Source organism: Poecilia reticulata, chromosome 4, assembly GCF_904066995.2.
Source record: "Poecilia reticulata chromosome 4, P_reticulata-male-v2, whole genome shotgun sequence".
Classification (NCBI taxonomy): domain Eukaryota; kingdom Metazoa; phylum Chordata; class Actinopteri; order Cyprinodontiformes; family Poeciliidae; genus Poecilia; species Poecilia reticulata.
In genome coordinates this window covers 11307437-11328786 of record NC_088833.1, presented here as the reverse complement: position 1 = coordinate 11328786, position 21350 = coordinate 11307437, and the positions used below count along the sequence as shown (strand labels likewise).

General features: G+C 38.8%; 1 long non-coding RNA gene across 2 annotated transcripts; it reads left to right on the top strand.

Annotated features, from left to right (window-relative positions):
* The first annotated feature begins 11788 nt into the window (after nucleotides 1-11788).
* Nucleotides 11789-21149, top strand: LOC103480577 (uncharacterized). Of its 2 annotated transcripts, none has more exons than XR_014087252.1 (6): nucleotides 11789-16999; nucleotides 17184-17273; nucleotides 17371-17454; nucleotides 17590-17677; nucleotides 17786-17838; nucleotides 18202-21149. It is a non-coding gene; the product is annotated as an uncharacterized LOC103480577 (long non-coding RNA). The 2 variants fall into 2 exon arrangements; XR_014087251.1 differs by having other exon boundaries at nucleotides 11791-16999; nucleotides 18199-21149.
* Nucleotides 21150-21350: the final 201 nt, after the last annotated feature.

The window sequence follows — 21350 nt, the reverse complement described above, 5'->3', positions numbered from 1 at the left end:
ACCCCCACTCTGATCTTCTCAGTCATTGTGTCCTTGGCAGCGTTTTCTTCTGTCTGCTTGCTCTATTCAGTGTGTGAATGTCTGTGTGAGTTATATGACTGCGGTGTATAGTGCTTTAGAGTCCTTGGATTTGATAAAGCACTGTACAAGTGCAGGCCATTTACATGGTTTTCATATGTGGTCCTCCTATAAACCAAGGACGACCAATGAATTATTCAATCCAATAAATGATGCTGAATGAGCCAGTTGTCATTAGCAGGGAATATTTGACAGGTTTATCTTAGAGTTTTATGGTTTAATGTCATGATAAATTCAAAAGAAAAAGTGTAAATCTTCTCAGGGCTAAAGGAGCATACTAATTTAAACTATCAGAGAACAAAAATCAAGGAAAATCCTTAGATTTGAGTCCAAAAAAAGCATGGGATCTTGGAGAGGAAAATGTGCCGAAACCATAAAATATGGATATGATTTTTTTTTAATAGAAATAAAATGTCTTGAAATTGCTGTTTGGTTAGTTTTGTGTGAACTCTTTCTTATTAGAGCGCTGTAATTTACAATTTTACCAATAGATGGCAGTCAGAAGCCACTATTTGCATATACTAAAACAGCTATAATGTATTTAACTTTTTTCCTGGTTTGTAGTTTGCAGCCTCTATGGATTCATAGCAAGGACCAGCAGGAGGAGAATCAGGACGAACCTGCTCATGCGTAGAGAACCACAGGCTTCCTAAGCAAAAGCAGAAAGATTGTTCCCATGTTTGTGTGTGTGAGTGATAACGAGAATGTTCTGGAGTGCACATGACAGATGATGGGGGTTGGGAGTTTAATGCCTGACGCATCCTGCAGGTGCCTTGTGGACTGAGTGATGGGACGTCTGCCCCAAATCAGTAGATAGCGGTTCTGAATGAGGCTTTTTTCTTTTCCAGGATCCTGGTCTCTGCAGGGAGCCCCGGGGATCTGGAAGTGGGACAGAGATGTGGGGATGTATTGGTATCCTCCAGTCCTGCCTGGCCTTCGGGGGACAGCGTGGACAAGGGGGGTGTGCAGTGATGGTGTATGCCTGTGTGTGTGTGCGAGTGTGTGTGTGCGTGTGTGTGTGTGTGTGTGTGTGTGTGTGTGTGTGTGCGAATGAGGGGTGGGGGTAGCTTTCGTTGGTGGATGACCTCACCATTACGGGAAACTTTCCCACAGCCTGAACACAAAGAAGGCCGTCAAAAGGTAAAAAGAATGAGAAAGAATAGAAATTTAACACAGTGTGTAAAAGAAGGAAGAGCAGTTAGAGGATGGGAAAGAGGTTATTTCGGAGGGGGAGTCGTGTTGCCTTTACAGGGTCCAGAGATTCTCGGGGTTGATAGAGGTTCTGCCTTCTCCCCCTCACACAGCCTGAGTCTGTGCTCAATCTGCTGAGTCACCTATCGCCATTTTCTGCCCCTCCATTTGCACTTCCTGCTGCACTTCCTGTCAGACAGCACACCAGCACCTGGTGGCAAGGTGGTTTTCACAGCCGCCGGCCAGAGCTTCTGGACAACATCACATTCCTGGCATTACTTGCTGCGAATGGTGTTTGGAAATCCAAAGGCCGGCTTCCGTTTGGGAATGCCTCCCTCACAGAGTCCCTCTCAGCCTCTGATCCCTGGTCTCCTCTCATTTTATTTGAGTTAGCTATTTAAAGCCCGTGCTAAGTACGCTGCTGGCTGTAAGGGGGTTGGGGGAGCAAACACACACACACTCCGTCTCACACGCTAAAACCACAACGACCCACAAATAATCCCACTCCTATTTTTAAGTTAGTGGGCTGAGGGGGAATAGTGCCTGCAGGGCTGCCTGAAGAAAATTACAGATTTTCCTTTAGTTTTCATGTTATGCTTAAAATAAATGCTGATCAGAGCAAAACTAAAGCAGCATTACTAAATAATTACTTTTGGGCAGTTCTAAAGTGAATCAATGATTAAAAAAAATCTTCAGAGTGACTGCTTCATTTATCAGCTTGAAGAGGAGCAGTGATGATTTAATAAGCTTTTGACACTTAAAACAGTTGCCAATTTTTACACACAGTAATTTCTGAAAGTATTTGACAAAGAAGCACAGTTTCAATGTAAGTTTATTGAAAAGCGCATTTTTTACTGCACAAACTTTTTTTTTTAGGAACAAGAGTAGTTTTCCAGAACCTTTTAATTACCTTGGCTGGTTTTAAATGCATTTCCATTCGGGGGTACGAAACAGAGCCATTTAGCCATAATACTAAAGGCATCACCAAAACAAATTATTAACAGACTCGAAATGTAATCGTATAATCATCTACACACAATTAGCCACTATATCTATTAAATGGGCAGTATTGTGTTACACAAAAATACACAACTTATGTATTTTCCAGGCATATAGGGGCATTTATGGCACTTTTTGCATAACATTTTTCTCAGATAATGAAATTTAACCTGCTCAGTTCTGCTTGTTTTTTGTTTTGAGCCTCTTTCAGACTGAGCAGTTTCAGAGCCTCTTGTCACTTTAAATCCAAACAAGCTGCTGCTGCTGGTCACCCCCCCCCCAAAAAAAACTTTTACACTGGAATTTATATCCGTGAAAATGGCTGCAGACAGATGCACAATTGTACAATGGTCCATCTTCGAAAACTGAGTGAGACCCAGAAGCAGAAAAAATGGAGTCTCCTGCACAACAATCAAGGATCCAGGTGCAGTTTCTGAATGGTAAGTAAAAAAAACAAAATACTTGTCTTTTCCAGCAGCCATTGTACACATTGTACAATGCATACAACAATAAAAGCAGCTGACCAAAAGTGCTTGACCTCCGCTTGGGTTGCTAAGTGAGTTGGACTTTGTTTGCTAGGTAACAGTGCAGTTTCCAACGATTGGAAGTTGTCAAAACAACTTGCTTACAAAAAGACAACTTACATATTGCCATAAAACAACAAAAATGCTTTTACTTAGCACTTTGATTGTTTCTAGAAACGGTAGCGTTCCAAATGAAAGAACCCAAACACGAAAAAAATGAATTTTCTATAATAGGTCCCCTTTAAGGTTTGCAATAGCACCAGATCTTTATAAAATAAAACCCGCATGATGTGCCATTTTGGAAGAATAACTTCACACTCTTGCTGCAGCAGTGTTTTTGCACCATACCAACTTAAAATCTTTGAAAGAACAACAATAGCGGGCAGTTGTGGTTCTTTTAATCTGTATTTCAGAACATAAATAATTAAAAAATATCTTAACTTTGCTGGTTACATTTTGTTGTAAAAGCTGAGATAAAAACTCTACCCTCTGTGTGTCCAACGTCATGGCGCTGAGAAAGCGGAAATCTGTATTTTCCTTCATAAAATGTTTCCACAAACATTGGTGTATTTTATAAAAGTCTTTGTATGCAAACCATGTAAAAGACTGTGATTTGAAGCATGGTCGGTTAGGTCTAATTGTTTTGTTTGCAAACAAGAATAAAGAACCTCTCTTGTATAATTTATAGTTAACAGAAACTATGAATAGCAGAGGATTATATAAACTGGTGACAAGCAAAATGCTGGGGGGTTTCTGCACAGCAACCACGTACAAGTAAGCTCCACTTTAGGTTCAGCATCTATCCAAATTGTCCTATGCACTATGTTTCCTAGGGTAAATTTCCAGTTTTCTAATTTGATTCTGGTTCCTGTGGTGGAAATGACAGAAAGAACCTAGAGAAAATCACCCCAAGGAAAGTTCATGCAGTTTTTCCCACCCCATCCTTTTTGTTCTTTCAACGTGTTTCATAAAAAGCTTTTTTTTTTCTTTTTTTTCAAACATGGTTAGTCTTGTTTCCACTAGTATCAACAAATCATGACAGTTTTATAAACTTCTTTGAGGCTGAAGGTTAATCTAGCTCTAACAAAAAGCTAAAACAACCATGCAGGCTGCAGCCTATCCCAGCTGTCATTGGGAGAGGGGTGGGGTACACACTTGGACCTGTCGCCAGTCCTTAACAGGAACAACACACACATACACACTCACTTCAATGGAAATCACCAATTAACTTAAAATGGATGATTCTGGTCGCAGTTGGGGGGAGGAAAAAAAAATTTATCTGTTGAGGTGGAATTTTTTTTCTTTGAGGCAACTATCTACCTGATCTTGCAGTTTATTTAATTAGCTGAAGATGCTTTACGTCAGATTATGTACCCACAAAAACATAAACTGAGTTCTAAGTTTACCTGTACCGGCAGGAACTCGGAGTTACTCAATCTCACAAAGACCATCTTAGATTTATGTGCTGAACAAGAACAGCTAAGACAAATACGGCTCCAGTGCACAGAGGCATCAAAAACTCAGATTAAGTAAGTAAGCATGTCATGCTTTTACGGATATGCTTCACCTCTCTCTCTCACACACACAAAGACATGTTGATGCACACACCTCCACTTGTCAGTCAAGATTTGAGGCCTACGTGAGCTCAGGCACATGCCTGAGAAAACTGCTCCTTTATTGCCTCTGCTCTGCATTGCCTCAGCTACAGCTGACTGACAACACACTGTTTCGCTCACACACAAAGGCTCTGAGTACTTTGGTATCAACGTCAGTCTTAATGAACCTGTCTCCAGGGGGCGGGGCCAGGGTAATGTCCCACACAAAGAATCCCCCACTGGGCCACAGAGCCAACCAGAGGCCAACAGATTAACTTGCATTACATCAGCATCTCCACAATACACCTAATGAGGGGGGATTATGTCCGTGTGTGTGTGGATCTGTGTGTTTGTGTGGCTCTCAAGGCATTGCATCACTAATAAAATGCCCTGATTCACTTTTGCTGAATCAGTTTGCACTCAGCTGACAAAACCCCCAACATTTTGTTAGAAATTGAACTCTATAGATATATAATTACATTAGACTGGTAATTATTATTGTGAGAAATAAAATTGTAGCATCCAGTCTTTTTAATTACTTTTGAGATTTTAGCTCACAAACTATTTTTTGGTTAAAAAAAAAAGTTTACCAATGCTTTCCACCTGCCTGATCTGGGAATAAAATAAAATTTTTTAGGATCCAAAAAATACATCCATGGTAAGAAGCTGAATCACAAGCCTAGACTAAATACCTCCTTAGTGCAACAACTTGATGTCCACAGAAAACTAATTAGAAAATCAAGTGATTTTGTGAAAGATATAAGCAAATGTATGAGTTACTAAAATTGCATTGTTCAAATAGCTTTTTGCCGTCTCACCACAGGCAGCAGCTAAGCTAAGTAATGATCAGTTTAACAGTCCAGCTTGTCAGCTTGTCTTTTTTTCCAGACACTCAATCTCTCAATGAATAAAAAAATATTTTATTGTTCTTCTTTAACCAAGCTGCAGAAAAAAAAAGAAAAAAAAAGCTGAAGGTGTGGCCACAGAGATTATGCGATTTTAAGGCGATGTAGAAAACAAGCACTTCCATCTTTTTTTCAATGCTTAGTTAATCCTTCCAGGATCATGTGGGCGGAGCTTGGTGTATAACCAGGACTGGTCCCCAGTTAGGTCCATCACCAGAAAGCCCAAATGCACACAAGCAAATGAGCCTGGACACAGAAATGTATGTTTAAAAAGGCCAGCACATCTAACTTGAATGTTTTTAAGCGGTGAAGGAAAACAGGAATACAGGAAGAAAACCCATGCAAGCATAGGAAGAGTATGCAAACTCTGGGTGAAAAGGCCCCTCTTAGGATTCAAACACAGGACCTTCTTTGGTGTTATCTTTGAGGCAAAGCCTGTTCACTCTAAGGAAGTTTATTTCAGCTGCGTGGGTGGAGAGTCTTAGTTTTGCGCTAGATCTATATCTCATGACCATAAAGCAGATAAGGAACACTCCAACTGTAAATTAACATGGACATGAGTCGGCTGCTGCCTTTGTCTGCCACCCAACTTGCTCTGATATGATGATGTAAGCAGAACCAAATGTAGGGAGGACACGGGAGGCAGGTAGGTAAAAATAATGCGTAATTAGCTAGTGTAAATCCAACAAAATACAGCACAAGAAAACAGACTGGTGGTTTTAACAGGGACTGATTAAGTGAGAGATATTTAAGCTGGAGAGTTGATTACTGAATAGAGGAGGTGGTTAATTAGAAACTGGGTGCAGCTGTGAAGGAAGTCAAGCCCAGCCATTCAGTTCAATTCATTCATACCTTTTTAATTCTAAAAGGAAATTAAATGTTTTTGTAACTCAACGAATCCAAGTTTCTTTAAAGAGTTGCTGTAGATACCGGTGGCTGTGGGCAGGAAGCAGAATCACAATGGTACTGAGAGTTGTTCCAGAGCAGTCCTTAAAAAAAACAACCTTCCTTATCACCTTGTTTAGCAATTCACTGGCTCTGATGCTGCTACCCCAACAACTGGTGGTGGAAGAGATTGCACTCTCCACAACAGATTTATGGAAGATATGAGCTATCTTGCTGCCAACACTAACAGACCTGAGCCTTCTCAAGATGTAAAGTCCACAAACAAGAAGATTAACCCAAACCTAGGAGGGCAAAGTACCAGACAAAATAAGTTGTGAAATAGGGAAATGCACTTCCCTATTTAAGAATTTAACTGAGTAATGAAGGTTTCGTTACACATTTTATTAATGATTTATTTGATTTATCTATGCGACAGTTTTGGATTTGTGTCACATTTTACCTTGTAAAGAAGCCTTTTAGGAGGAAATGTGGGTGTAAAAAACCCTGAATGACCGTGATCGGTGATCACCTAAACGTTTGGTGAAATCCAATTACACAGTAGAACTCAGGGTTACATTAAAAAGTGAACGTAAGAGCAATTCCACAAACATAATGTGAAGGAAATTCCACAAATTGCGACTGAGCAGGTGGGTAGCCATGAGAAAAGGGAGGTACTATGGTCTGGGGTTGCTGCAGTTGGTCAGTTTTAGGTTCAGCAACATTATGAGGTCAGCTGAGGTCTGCCTAAATATACTGAATCATCATCATCATCCATTATAGATTGTTTCTTCCCTGATGAGATGGGAATATTCCAAGATGACAATGCCAAGTCTCATCAGGTTACAATTGCGAAAGTCTGGTTTAGGGGAACATGAGACATCATTTTCACACTTGGATCGACCTTAACCCCATTGATCTTTACCATATTGAGAAACTTAGTAATGATCTTAAAAAAAAATTGCACAGTGGTAAGATTCTCCCATCATCAATTCAAAATCTTCATGAAAGTATTTTGTAACACTGGATGGAAATAAATCTTTTGACCCTGCAGAATCTCATCTACACAACGTCACAGCAAATGTGTGCTGTAATCAAAGTTAAAGGCAGTCCAACAAAATACTAGTGTGTAACAGCACATATGCTCAGTTGTGCATAAGTGCCTCTAGACTCCATCATTTGGGTGAACACCACTCACATGTATGTGAGCTGTTTCAAATATGAGGATGTACAGGACTAGCCGGAGCGATAGAACAAGCCCCCTCCCAACAGCACTAGAGCATGCACCTCTGTTGGGAGATGCTTTTAGTGAGAAAAGAAACAGCAAGTATAACCCAAGTGGAATGGTTCAGCTTGAATCCGGGCTATGTGGCATCTCAATGTAAAGTCAATTCTGATATTTTACTTAGCTCAAACTCAGATTTGGGAGTTCTATAATATGTGCCACTTTGATACAGAGCAAACTAGCAGACTTGGCCAACTGTGTTGGATTTGAAAGAGGTTAGAAACAATTAAAGAAACACAAACTTGGACTTGAACTTTATAGTTTTATTTTATTACCTCCATGTCCTGTTTTCCATATGTCTTTCCTAAATATTTAGCAATTGTTGTTAGTAGAAATAAGGCTCAAACTTAGAGTATGAACTGCCAAAAACAGTAACTTTATCTCATCACTTCAGAAAACAGTTTGTTGTCTCAGTTTACTTTTTGTGAAAACACCATGTGTATGGGGTCTCATTGTTAGCATATTCTGCTTCTGTCCACAGTGTTTTATTGGAGCTGACATACCTCTGGTTCAAGTTTCAACTGTTTTTTTCCATCTTCAGTTTCAGGCACTGTCTCTTCTCTTTTTTATTTCCTGCCCGTGTAGGAACTTTACAGAATGTGGGGACAAAGTGGTGAGTGTATGCCAGTCTCCTGCAGAGAAAGACCCAAGCTGCCAGTGCTATTTGGCTCTCTTCATCAATCTTTCCCTTCCTCTTCCTTCCTTTCTTTTGTATTTGGCTCTATCAGCATTCTCATTTGGCACTTTAACCTCATGTGTTCTTTGGGCAGCCATGACCCAGATTTTTCTCTTTCACAAAAAGAAAAAAAAATAAAGCAGAAGCAAAATAAGAAAAGGAGGTCAGCATCGAAAATCTAATCACCAATTAGCAATCAATGAACTAATTAATTGGAGTAAGTTAGCGAGAAGAATAAATAAGCAGCTCTGAGTGGAGCGATTGATTATGAGGGTGACGGATGAAAAAAGAAAAATGGGCAAAAATAGAAATAGGGTCTATAGGGATCGGTTCACAACGGGCTGCAGTGTGAAGACACTCCAGTGTCTGTCCCACATCGTTTCCCCACACTAACTTGGCCCCAGGGTCATATGGGGTAAACGTGACAACAAAGGGACGGAGGGCATCCAGCGCTACTGTCTGCTCATTACACAACCCAGGAGCACTCATGTGGCTGTAATTCGTGAACAATGTTCCTCCACTCACTCTGTTGCAGAAGTTATGATGTGATTGGACCAACCGACATAAACCTGATAATCACATTGAGTCGCAATCAAGACCCATCAGTCACACAGCTACCATAAGGAGAGAAAAGGAAAATTGTAATATTTTTCTATTATAAAAATTCATTGTGCATGTATTCTATGAAGTTGTCTTTCTGAAAGGCTCAGGGTCTCTGTATTAAAAATGGGATATTAAATCATGTATTTTCACTCACAAACCAGCTGTTTTTTTTTCCGAACATTAACTCACCATTAGTGTAGAAGCCATGCATTGTTACATTTTCATAATTCTAAAGTATTTAGAGTTTGTCTATCACATCCAAGCTCAATAAAACTTCTTAATAGTTTGTGGCTGATGTTTTCTTTTTTTCTTTTTTAAGTACTGCCCTACCTACTGACAGGGCAGAGGGTTGAAATTCTGCTGGAAAGCTTAGTTTGCAGAGGCCCTTTACTTGATTGCACAATGGCATAATAAAACAATGGAACTTTATGTGCCGCATAAAAAAACATTTTTTTTCAACAATCAAAACCACTGTGTGTGTATGTATTTAATGACAAAATGAAGACTAAAAATCAGTCAATTAAAGTTTATTAATCAAAGAGGTGATAAAAAACAAAGCAAAAATGCAACAAAACAAACTCCAAAACTATACATACCTATTACATCATGAAGAAAAACGACTACATTTTTGACTGATGTCAAAAAGCCGAGGTTTGGATCACAAGGAATCCACGATCATTTGTAATAATAGACTTTTTTTGTAAAACATTTATTTCAGCTGGAAAAATAACACAGTAAAGGTACTAAAGGCTGTTTAGTTTTTATAGATTTAAATAAAATATTGTTACATAGTCATGTTGTTTCCACTGCAATGCATCATGGGTATATGACATATGCAAAGTGCCGTGAAGCTATGTCAGTCAAGCCAAAGCAGTAATTTTTGTGCAGCAAGTAGCATTCAGCCCTTTCAATTTGAACCAGAGTGTATTAAAATGGAAGACAATGCAGAAATGACAAGGCGAAATGAAAACGAGGAGTGCGTTGCCCAAAAAAAGCTAGTGTTTGTGCCACTTGGGAATACTGACCAGAAAATGCTAGAGGCCAGAGACCAAGAGGCTCCTGTTTCAAATACAAGCGGTAAACATCAGAATCAAAGCATTTTCTCAAATGTATTAGAATTTTAGTGTTAAAAGCTTTAAAGATGCTTCACTGCTCTTTTAAATAGTCTGTCATTTTCTTCCAATTGGTTTTGGCTTCGTATTTGTCCATATTATTAACTCTAGCTAATATAGAAAACAAAAGATCACAATCTGATCATGTTTATTTCAACCGACACCTCGTGCACAGGAAATCTTTGAGGCAGTTTGCCTCAATCCAGAAGTTTTTTGGGCTGCTCTGGCATTATCCTGTCTCACTTTTACAACTCCTCCACCACAGGAGACACAGTCGTTGTCTGCTACTTAACAGCGACAATGATAAACTTTATAGCAGTTTTCCAAAGAATGAATAGTGTTAGAACACAAATACAATATAAAAACCAACTGTAAAAAAGCTCTAAACAAATTTCTAACTTTATTTGTATTTTTCTTGAGCTGGTAAAAAATGCAAACAAGCAAAATAAACTTTATATTGATGAATAGACAGAATAGGACAAACAGATGTATAGTCTGAATTTTCAGATGTCTTTTTTATGCTGAACACAGACTTTCTGCTAAAAATATTTTCTTTAGCAATAACAAAATGCCTTTTCTGGTCACTTAGTATGAATTGATTGTAATTGATCAAGCAGATCAATTTTTTATGCGGCTTTGGTGAAACGTTGCTGATTGGCTGCCTGTAGTGTCCTGTGTGCCCTGGACATATCCAAAAACACAAACACGTTAGATGCCAAGTCTCGGATAATATGATTGAGCCATTTAGGCTAACCTGGTGTACTTCTGCTGCTTCCTTGTCACTGACCTTGGCCTCTCTAGCACAGAAAATATCTCATAATTTACCACCTGTGGCTACACCCTGTACTAACTCTTTCATTTTTTTCCTCCCTGAAGTTTTCTTCAGCCATCTCTTTCTCTATGTTTGGTATGTTGGCTGATTTAAACTGCTCCCCTTCTTTCCTGTCTTTGCTTTTTCAAATTGGGCTCTTGTGTCTCCCCTTATCCAAACTTTCAGACTGACCCAGTCTGACGTGTCACTGAACATTTGTGGAGGCGAGGGTGGCAGAAATGCTGCACATCAAGGAGTCAAAAAAATATATATATATATACATATGACCACCAGCTGGTTCATTGTGGAACAGACTGACTGTTTGGGAAACCTCCAGAATCTCCTGATGACCAACCTGACCCATTCTACCGATAACACTTAAGCTCCAAAGATGCAAACTTTTGATTTGACTGAGACAAAAATCATTATTAGGTGCTTGAAAAACAGAATCTCAAAAGGGTAAAATCTCTTCTCCGCAAAAAGGTAAAGAGCATTATGTCTTAAAATAGATTTTACAATTGACTATCAAGAAAAAAATACCAGGAATTGAGGAGTGGCTCAATGCTTTTGGACAGTTCAGGTGAGGCAGATCTTGCAGTGTCAAGGCTCAAGCTAATCTTGAAGTTTCTCCTGCCGTGTCGTGTTAATTCCTTCTACCAGGGTCACAGGAAGTCGGTCACTAAAACAGTCTAAAGATAATCAAATTAGTGGCTTGCTTATCCGTCTTTCTGGCTTTTAGAGCTACCTTTCAGACTGCAACTTTTCTCACAAATGTAGTATTACTGAAATATCTGGATAACTTGCATGTGTTACTTATTTCGTAAAAATAGCTCCTCTGGATTTGACTCTGGCTGATTAAATATCCAAGTCTTGCAAGACAGGCCCACGGCATACCTAAGATCAAAGAAAACAAGCTACAAGGGTGAGCATGTCCTTTATCTCCTGTCAGCTGCTCTGGAGCAACCGGATGTCTGATGTTTTTGTGATAATTACCAGATGTTTTCCTGAAGAGGTTAATTTGTGTAACAAAGTTCTACACAGGCCGCTTGAATTAGAGCTGATTTCTCTCTCATCGGCACTCCTAGCATCTGCATTTTCAGATAGAACTGACAAAATCTGACAAAATAGTCATCACGCTCATCTCATTACTGCACAGTCATGCTGATCTCAAGCCGAGTCAGCTGTCAGAGGCACCAGACTCCCTCGCTGCGTGATGTCATGCAGCACTGGGGCTGTGTGCAGGGTGTTGCGGGGTGGGGTGCGGGATAACAGTTAAGCCTGAACCCTCGACCTCATGTTATGAACTTCCAAAATAGAGTCACCAGTCTGAAGGAGCTTCTTCATTGAAGGGTCCAAGAGAGGGTAACAGCTGGCTCTCAGCATTAGCATGGGCTAATGAGCCCCGCAGTCTTGACCTGTAGGTCAGAGGGTCGAGGGAACACCCTGAGCCGACACCTTCTTTTCTGTGTGCTCACATATCTGCATACAACGGCCATCTACTGGCGTTCCACCCAAAAATCCAGCAGAAAAAAAAAAAAACAAGGAAATAACAGGTAACCTGATGCACATTCATGCACTCTTTCAGCCATCAATGCAGGAGCGGATGCATGCACACACAATCCCATAAAGGTAGGGTTACCTCCAACATAAACATCTACACCCAAAGAAAACAACACTCCCCCTTGGGGACGCAGGGCTGTATCCTGAACCCTCCCGCTGATAAGCGTCATGTGTGACTGGGACACTCTAGGTTGAGCTCGGGCTAATTCAGCACCTGGGAACCCCTCCACACTCTTCGTCCAGCCCCGTCTAACTCACTCTTTGGGAACAAACCCACCCTTGTACGATTCCCAACAATGTCAGTGACACTCTACACTGCCCCATTGCCACTAATTGTTAGTTCACAATGCTTCCTGGTATTGTGTTCAACAATGACCACTCTGAATGGAGAGTCTAACCTACTTGTATTGTCACTAATTGGTTTCTTGAGAGGAGTAGAAAATGGGGAGAGAAAGGGAGAGAGGAGATGTTGGTAATGGACTGCAGTTTCATTGGAGTCATCAGTAAATAGAGTTCACAAAAGGCTTTGTGGGGTCGAGGGCTGAGGGTCGGAGGTGAAAAAGAAGAGGCGCACCTGCACTCTCCACAGTCCGACAATGAGCTTATTCAGCTGGTCTGCCCAGCAGGACGATGGAGGACGGAGGCAGTGGCTGTCCCAGACACACACCAAGCCCCAGTTAAACAGTCAGGAGGTGAAATAAAAGCCAGAATGAGGGACATGGGGGAGGACTGGTCCTGGTGTTTATGGAAGGAATACACTTACAGATTCACTGTTATGTACAAGAACATTTATAGATTAAAGTCCACATTTTTCTTTTCATGCACAATTTAGAATTTTATATGTAGGTTTACTCTAAAAACTGGTGACATTAATTTGGCATCTTAATCAGGAAAATGTGATCTTGAGCTGTTCAAATTTAAGAGTAGCAGTGATTCAGCCACAAGCTGGGTTTCCTTTGACCATATAGTTGTGCAAATTGAGATTATAAAAATAAATCCACTTAATGGAAGCTTAAATCTTGAGGTTTTTGCACTAGGATGAGGTGGGTTTTTTCCAGCTGTATCATACTTAGTGTATTTTGCAAAATTACATTAGAAACCCTTTTTTTGGGGGTGACGCAAGTCATGTGACCACCAACGGATGTCACTACTGGAGAAAAAGACAACGAAGACGACAGAAAGTGGTATGAGGATCATGGTGCAGAATGTTTTTTTAAATATTGCATGAACAAACTTATTCACACATGATTTTAGTTGGATGTCTTATGTAATGGCAACACTGCTATTGTAAAATTGAGTTTTTTCGACATTAGTGGAATATCATGGAAAAACGGTTAAAATCCGGCAAAGGAACAATTAAATCTCTGATAAGCCATACTGTAGGCGAATAATTATGTTGCTTGTGCAGTTTTAGTTGGGAAATTGATTAACTCTGCATTGGATTGATACCAATATACAGTTCAATCATTCAAGAAAATGATAAGTGCGGGACGTTTTTAACAAAACCCATTGTTTTATACAGTATCTGTATCAGTATCTGCATTTGTCTTGTTGTTAAATCTGTTCAATAACGGAAGTTTGGCCCAAACTGGACAAAAATCCCCAAAACAGCATAATCTTCAACAGAATGTCTAAAAAAGAAAAGAAAGAAACTGCTGTAATCACCCACTCAAAGTTTATGAGTTCCAAGGTTATGGGGTCTGTGGTGTCTTTAAAAAGTTAGAGTGGGGCTTAAAAATTGTTACAACTTTGTACTAAATTATACAATATCATTCACCAAACCAATAGTCCTGTGATTTTTATTTACTTTGTATACACATCTGTTCAAAAGTTCCAAAAGACAATTCAAGTTTTCATAAGCTTTTTCAACATACTAACTGCACCTTTCACAGGTCTGAGCTTGTATGAGAAAATGTGCAGAAATACATTCCTAAATATTTATGCTGTTGAGTTGGTTCCACCTGAAGCAACAGTGATTTATACTGCACCAATATAAACTAAGATTAAATAGATAAATTCTTGCGCCGGGAGGAAGTGCTTTCATTCCTTTCACACCAACTATAAATATGTAATCCAAACATATATGTAAAGTTAAATACACATCTCAAATGCAACTCTGGTTCATATAAACTGAAATAAAACAAGTTCAGTGCAGCTGGTGGACCACGCTCTCAATTTTGCAATTTTGAATAAACTGCTACAATCATAAAATTTTACAGCACACACTTAAAAAACATTCCTCACTGCTTACATAAACATTTAGTTCTGGAGACACAAGAAAATTCAAGATATTTGGAGTGTTTTCAATCGCTTCCAGCAATATAGACACACATTAAGGATGATAGTCTACTCTTGAGGGAAAAATGCTATCAAAACCACCCAGGCCCTATGTGAAAAAGTAATTTTCAGTAATTATTGGTTGATCCACCGTTGGCAACAACGACTGCCATCAAACATTTACAATGGATAATGAGTCTTTTGCAAAGGCTTAACGGGGGTAATTTTATTCAGCAACACTGGAGACTTTTTATGCAAGAACAGTATGTTTAAGATCATGCTACAAAATATCACCTTAATTTAAGTTCAGACTTTGAGTCTTCATTTTTGTTTACCATTTAGAGGTGGACTTGCTTGTATGCTTCATGTCAAGTCACAGTCCTGAGGAAACCCAATGAAGCTTTGGCTTGTGGTTATGAACTGATGGTTGGACATTCTCATGAGGATTTCCTGTTAATGGTTAGAGTTGCCCTGTGATAGTGATGATGTATTCTGCCTCTTGTCCAGTGACCGCTGGAGATGGGCACCAGCACCCCTGCATCCCTGAGGTATAGCTAATGGATGAATGGATGGCGCAAAGCTCAACACACTGAAGCAGCAAGTGAGCCCAATCCTCCATATCACCAAAATCTTGTTTTAATGTCAGGATGCTGTGATAGTTTTATACCAAATGTCACAAGAACACACACACCTCCCAACCAGAAATAGTGCTCTAGTAAGGATAGTGTTACTAATTAACATGACTCAAGTCCAGTGACATGCGGTGAGGTTCATAGCTGGTGATGCACCGACTTAATTATAATCGGATTTACAAATCTAGACCCCTGCATGTTATTGTTTACATAAGGAAATTTTGCGCATGCGTACAATGCTGGAGGACAAAAAGACTATTCTTTAACGTGATGCTTAGCCGCGCCGCTGCCGCAGAATGATTCCGTTATCTCAATCAAACTTAGACATGTAGATATTATTAATTTTGTGCTGTGCTTAACAGCAAAGGGAGAAACCATTAAAGTACAACTCAAAACCACGTCTTTCTAGCTCTGTGTATCAGCGCAGCTACTGTATGGCTAACTCTCTGTTCACAAGAAGAAAAATGGGATTTTCGACAGCTATTGACACCTTGTTCTGCCGTGCGCATGGAGATTGAGGGCTTTCGGCAAGAAGTTTTTGTCAGAGTCGAACACTGCCACTCGAACGCTGTGTGTCTGTGTTCCCCTATCACTCCCTCGCCTTGTGCCTAGCAGAGGTTTTTGTATTGAAATGAAGTTGCTGAGTGCCATGCAAATGCAAATCAACTGTTGAGCACCGCCTTTTGACTCTGATTCATTTTGTAGCTAACCCTTTTTACCTTCTGTTCACCAAAAAGAAGTATGTTTGGAGAAAGAATATTAAAACAATCTATCTTATACATTAAAATATACACTGCTCAAAGTGTATATTGAGTGTATATTGAGCAGGTCAATCAGTGTTGCTTCCTAAGTGGACAATTTGATTTCACAGAAGTTTGATTTACTTGGAGTTATATTCTGTTGTTTAAGTGTTCCCTTTATTTTTTTGAGCAGTATATATTACATGTGTGTTAGGAGCACTGAAAAACTTAGTTTTGGTTGAATTAATGATATAAAAGAAGAATATGTGTGATTACATACAATAGACTTTTGCGAAACGTGATCTTACTTTGACATTCCTCCTATCTGAAGATTTATCTTGTGATGGGAGGAATTGCACAACTTAATCAAAAATAATAATAAAAAACATGTTCCAGAGTGGTTCATTGTACATAAAGTATTTTTGTGAATAATATTCAAACTAATGTTAATGTTCGCTGATTGCTTTAAAGACCCAGAGTCATGCTATGTTGGAGTGGTAGTGGTCATTCCACATCACAATACAGGATGGTGAAACTACTGATTTTTCAGTATTCAGTTGCTTAACTCAAGTTTTAATTGAAGAACAAAATGGTTGAAAGTATGTGATACCTTCTGATAGAGTATAAACATTTGTATTCTTTTTTTTAAGTTTTGTTAGTTAAGCTCTAAATACAACTCATGGATTATGAATCATATTTTGTTTAAACTAAAAAGGAGACAGCTCAAAGTAGAATTGAGTAAATAAACATATATACATCTAAAAACATTTGAGCAATTAATTATAATAAAAATAAAATATACTGTCACATAACTTTTGAAAAAATAACTTTTAGAATGTATTTTCTTCTGACAACTTTCATTTAACACTCCAGTCCAGTTGGTGGCAGTAATGCGCTTTCATAGTCGGTCAAGCAGCCGCCATTAAACTCCAGAGGAAGATTTGGACTGGTGGTAACGAGCGCTAACTGCCTACACCCAACATGAACGAAAATACCCGTGCGTTGTGTGAAATGGTGGAAAAAGTCCTATTTCACGGAGTTACCTTTTCAGTATCGTTTTGATATTAAGCAATGTTCCGGCGGAAAACAACAGATGACACCGCAGCGGTCCAACAAGACCGAACTCACGGTAAGAAAGCTTTATAAATAGCGAGCAGTGGAGCGAGGCCAGTTGCTTTGTTTGTTTCCTACAGAAAGCGTTGTCGTTTTTTTAAAACCGAAACAAGTGTAGGGTGAGATTTTGTATTGTAATCTCTATTACATGTGATGTTCTGAACTCTTAAAAATACTCTCGTCTTCTTTGATTTTTTCAGACCAGAAAAATGGCCAAGCCGTACCAGCCAGACCTTAGACCATGTTGCCAAGGAGCTCTTACGGAGTCCACCAGGATGAAGAGAAATTCAGTAAGTTATGATTTCACATTTAGTGAATAGTGAACACTCGCATATTTGTAAGGAAAACTGATCTTCCCGTTATTTTATTTATTTTGTTATAACGCAGTGCAGCAAGGCAGAGTGTGGAAAGCAGTAGAGATCTACAAAATGGCGGACGGAGGATGGATATGAGGACGAAGTCATGAAGCCGGTATGTATAATCACTGCGTTGATTCCCGACTGTATAATGGTTGGTTGAGAATAATTTTAACTTATTTACTTATGTATTTTTGAGAAAGCGATATATTTGCTACAATATTTTTTAATTTTACATTTATTTCCACAGACTCCACAGAATGGGAGTCACATTTGTGTCAATCAGACTCTTCAGGAACGTTCTGATGTCCGTGATGAGGACAGAGATGCAACTGTCTGTGAGTATCTACTATTTTAGAATGTTGATGATATTTTATGCTTCAATATTGTTTATGTACATAATGTAATTATGCTATGTATTGACAATGCACAAAAATGTTTTCCAGCTGCATCCAGGACCAACTGCCAGTCATCCAGATGTAGCTCAAGAAAGAAGCAGGTAAGATTTATTACTAATCTAGAAATGTCATGATTAAAATCCATCAAAGCAAATTATCTGCCTCAGAGTTTGTTGAACTATGTTTTACTATTTATTACCAACTTCTTTTAATTCTTTTTTTCTTCCAATTGTTTCCAAGTGTTTTCTTTTTTTCATTAAAGTTTTTATTTTTTGTAAGAATGTATTAATGTGTTTTTTTTGTTTGTTTGTTTGTTTGTTTGTTTGTTTGTTTGTTTGTTTGTTTGTTTGTTTTAATGTCTTATGTCAGCATACTAAGCTGGAAGTTGCCAAACAATTTCACTGTAGTTTCATAATGACTAAAAGATGCTTGTAGCTCATTATGATTCTGTTCTGTATTAGCAGCTGATGGAGGAAGGCAGACAGTACTGGCAGCAGAGGAGGTGGCATTCTGGGAGGATGGCAGCTACGAGGCGGTGTCAGGATGGACCCCAAGTTCCTCCAACCAGGAGCTCAGTGACATCAGGACTACGTTACAGGAGAGACCTCAGGTCTACGCTACAGGAGAGATGTTGGGCCTGTCCTGAACGCAGCATAATGTTTGATCATGTTTGGACTGCCATATGGTCCAGAAATGGACAAGCATTTATGTCTTATTTTGTGTGCAAGCAGTAAAAAAAAAAAATGAAATAAAGAAAAAAAAAACTTTTGTCTCTTTTATGTTCCTCATATATGAACATGTTGCATATATCAAATGAATATATTTTAATACAGCATTTATTTTTATATAGAATTTTTAAAATACAGCATTCAAAATGTTAATGATTGGGGTGGGGTTTATTTATAAAGTCATAAGTTCTGTCTAATGGGCACACATCAACCAACCAATCACATGTCAATGATGAATTCTGATGTCATTGTTTTTTATCCAATGACTGAATCCACATGGGTCTGCTGAAGCGCCTTTGCATATGCTAGGCTATTCGTATGCTAAGTAGAGTCGTTAACACCTCCTGCCCGCACCGCCACTCCCCCCTCCAAGTATTCCACAATCGACAGATTTCGACTCCTGTGAGTGAAAATGTAGACTGTCGATATCTGTCGCTGACGAGCTGAGTTCGCGTCAGAATACAGGGTCAAAAATCCCACTTTTCATCCAGTGGTTACTGTGTCTTACTCTGCAGTTGTGGAGTCACAATCTCTGGATTCATGAGCGCCCCCAGCGATGAGGCACGAGAACTGCCTGCCTCACCTCGAATCTGTTCTCTGCCGTTTATGATCGCTCCTCAGCACACGGAACACATTACACACACAGTTGGTGACAAAAACACAGTACATTAAATACATAAGCTAAATTATGGAAAATCTGTTCATACATTAAATGATTTTAACCATTTTATTGGCGACGTACAGACAGGACGAACATGCTCTCATAGAATGGCAACCGGTGTAGTTAGCAGGAGGTTGAGCAATCCCAGGTGAGGCTCAGCTCGCTGCTGTATTGTGGCAAAATTGCTTCCAGACCTATGAATGCCATTGACCTTGTTATCTGTTCTTAAATTCCTTTAGATCAGATCAGGGCAATAAAGGTTGTCTTTTGAAACCTTTTACCCCTCTTTGTGTTGCCTGATCGGTTCTATTTATATAGTTATTTGGTATTAATTGGGCGTTCCTAGTGAAATTGAACTAAAACAGGCTGGACTATCATGATTTAGAATTTATTTTGATTCTGGATTAAGTCTACACCTAGTTAGAAGAAGTGACTTCCTTCTTTTAAGTGGAGTCTAATTCTGTTAAGTTTTTGGGAGCAAACAGCATCTAGAAAGAAGGTCTACAATATGAAACTGGCCTGACTGTGTCTACAGTACATGAGCACCTTCCCTCTTTAGCTTTGTGGAGCGTATCATGCATTTCAAATAATAAAACTTGTTTTGGAGGTTTTTTTTTTTAAGTGTGATGTTTTATGAAATTCGTGACTAAAGCTGAATGGTGAATGTGAAATAAAAAGCTGATAAACCTGTACGTTGTCTACTACCATCCACGCTATACCTTATAAGGACACAGTGCTTGAATGCCTTTGTTGAAACAAACAGTTGATGAATGGGTGAGATTATTAGGTGTATCTTAAATAAATATTAAAAACCCCAGAGGACTTTCAATAGACCAATATGTATCAATCATTCTCTGATGGTTTATGTTGTTATAACTTTTCTTTTTTAGTGATCACCTCACCTCTAATTTTCCCTCTCGTTTTTTTTGTCCATTTATGGCATCTGCTTTTATTCCCTCTCCCCATTTTCTCTCAAATTAATCAGTTTATCTTTTACATGTAACAGATAAGTCTTAATACTTTTATGTAGATTCTCTCCCTTATCACAGACATACTCCTTTGCACATATGCATGCAGTGAAGGCAAGCACGAATCAGGACACTCTCCTGTGCATGTTATATATTGCTATGAAGTCCCAAGGCCATGTTTTTGTTTCCATTGTAAATATAATAGGGCAAGTTCAGCCACTGCTGACAGAGGAGTCTAGGCTATGGAGACACTCCCTGAATGTAAAGCCTGTAGGATTACATGGTTACACTGAGAATGGTGTGTGTTACAGTTCCAATGATATATCTATATCCTTGTGTGTGTGTGCATGAACTGTTTGTGTGCGATGTAAATGATTACTCTTTCATGTAGGAAAGTAAACTATCAAAAACCCATAATAATTTCTTCTTTGCAAGAAATGCTGAAAGATGTGACTACATTATGTTCAAAATAATTTCCAGTTTTAATGTGATGACATCTATAGAATTTAAATAAAAAATCTATTGACAACCTGAAAAGTTGTGATAAACTGGTTGTAGAAGTGTGGATTAGCATTTTAAAATATGCTACAACATATTTAAAAAGTCCTTATAGGTTTGGAAACTTGAACTTTGAGGCCAATATTCCAAAAGCTATATCGAGTCCCAAACTGTCCATAGCTATACCTACCACGAGTAAGACAAGGCGACAGCACTATGATCTGGAGCTACTTTTGGTCCAGAATGGAAGTTTTTGATTGCATAAGAGATATTATGAATGGTTTAGACCCGATCCTTTGAGGTTTAAGCTGAAGATGAACAAAGGGATCAATGTGGATGCAGTGATACACCGATAATCTAGAATTGGGTATGATAGAAAATATGTCTGGTCACAAGAAGAGAGCTGTGGACAAGAAATGCCCTAAAAATAGATTTTTATAAAGTAGAGTGATTTAAAAATTCACATGTCAAGATTTGGCATGTTGAAAAACTCCAGCAAAACATACTCCAACAAAGTGGTCCACACACTTAAACAATCAATTTATTACACAGTTTCTCTTTTTTTTATAGCATAACAATGTTCAATCTAATTTGATGCCACTTTACAAGTGCAAAAAGTTTTCAAATGTTCCACTTTGGTCTTATTATTTTACATCATAAAGTCAGTTAACAATAAGCTGACACGTTTTAGATGGTGGTGAAGTCAGCATTTTCATCCTCATCGGAGCATAATTTAACAAAATTTGAACTCTAATTGC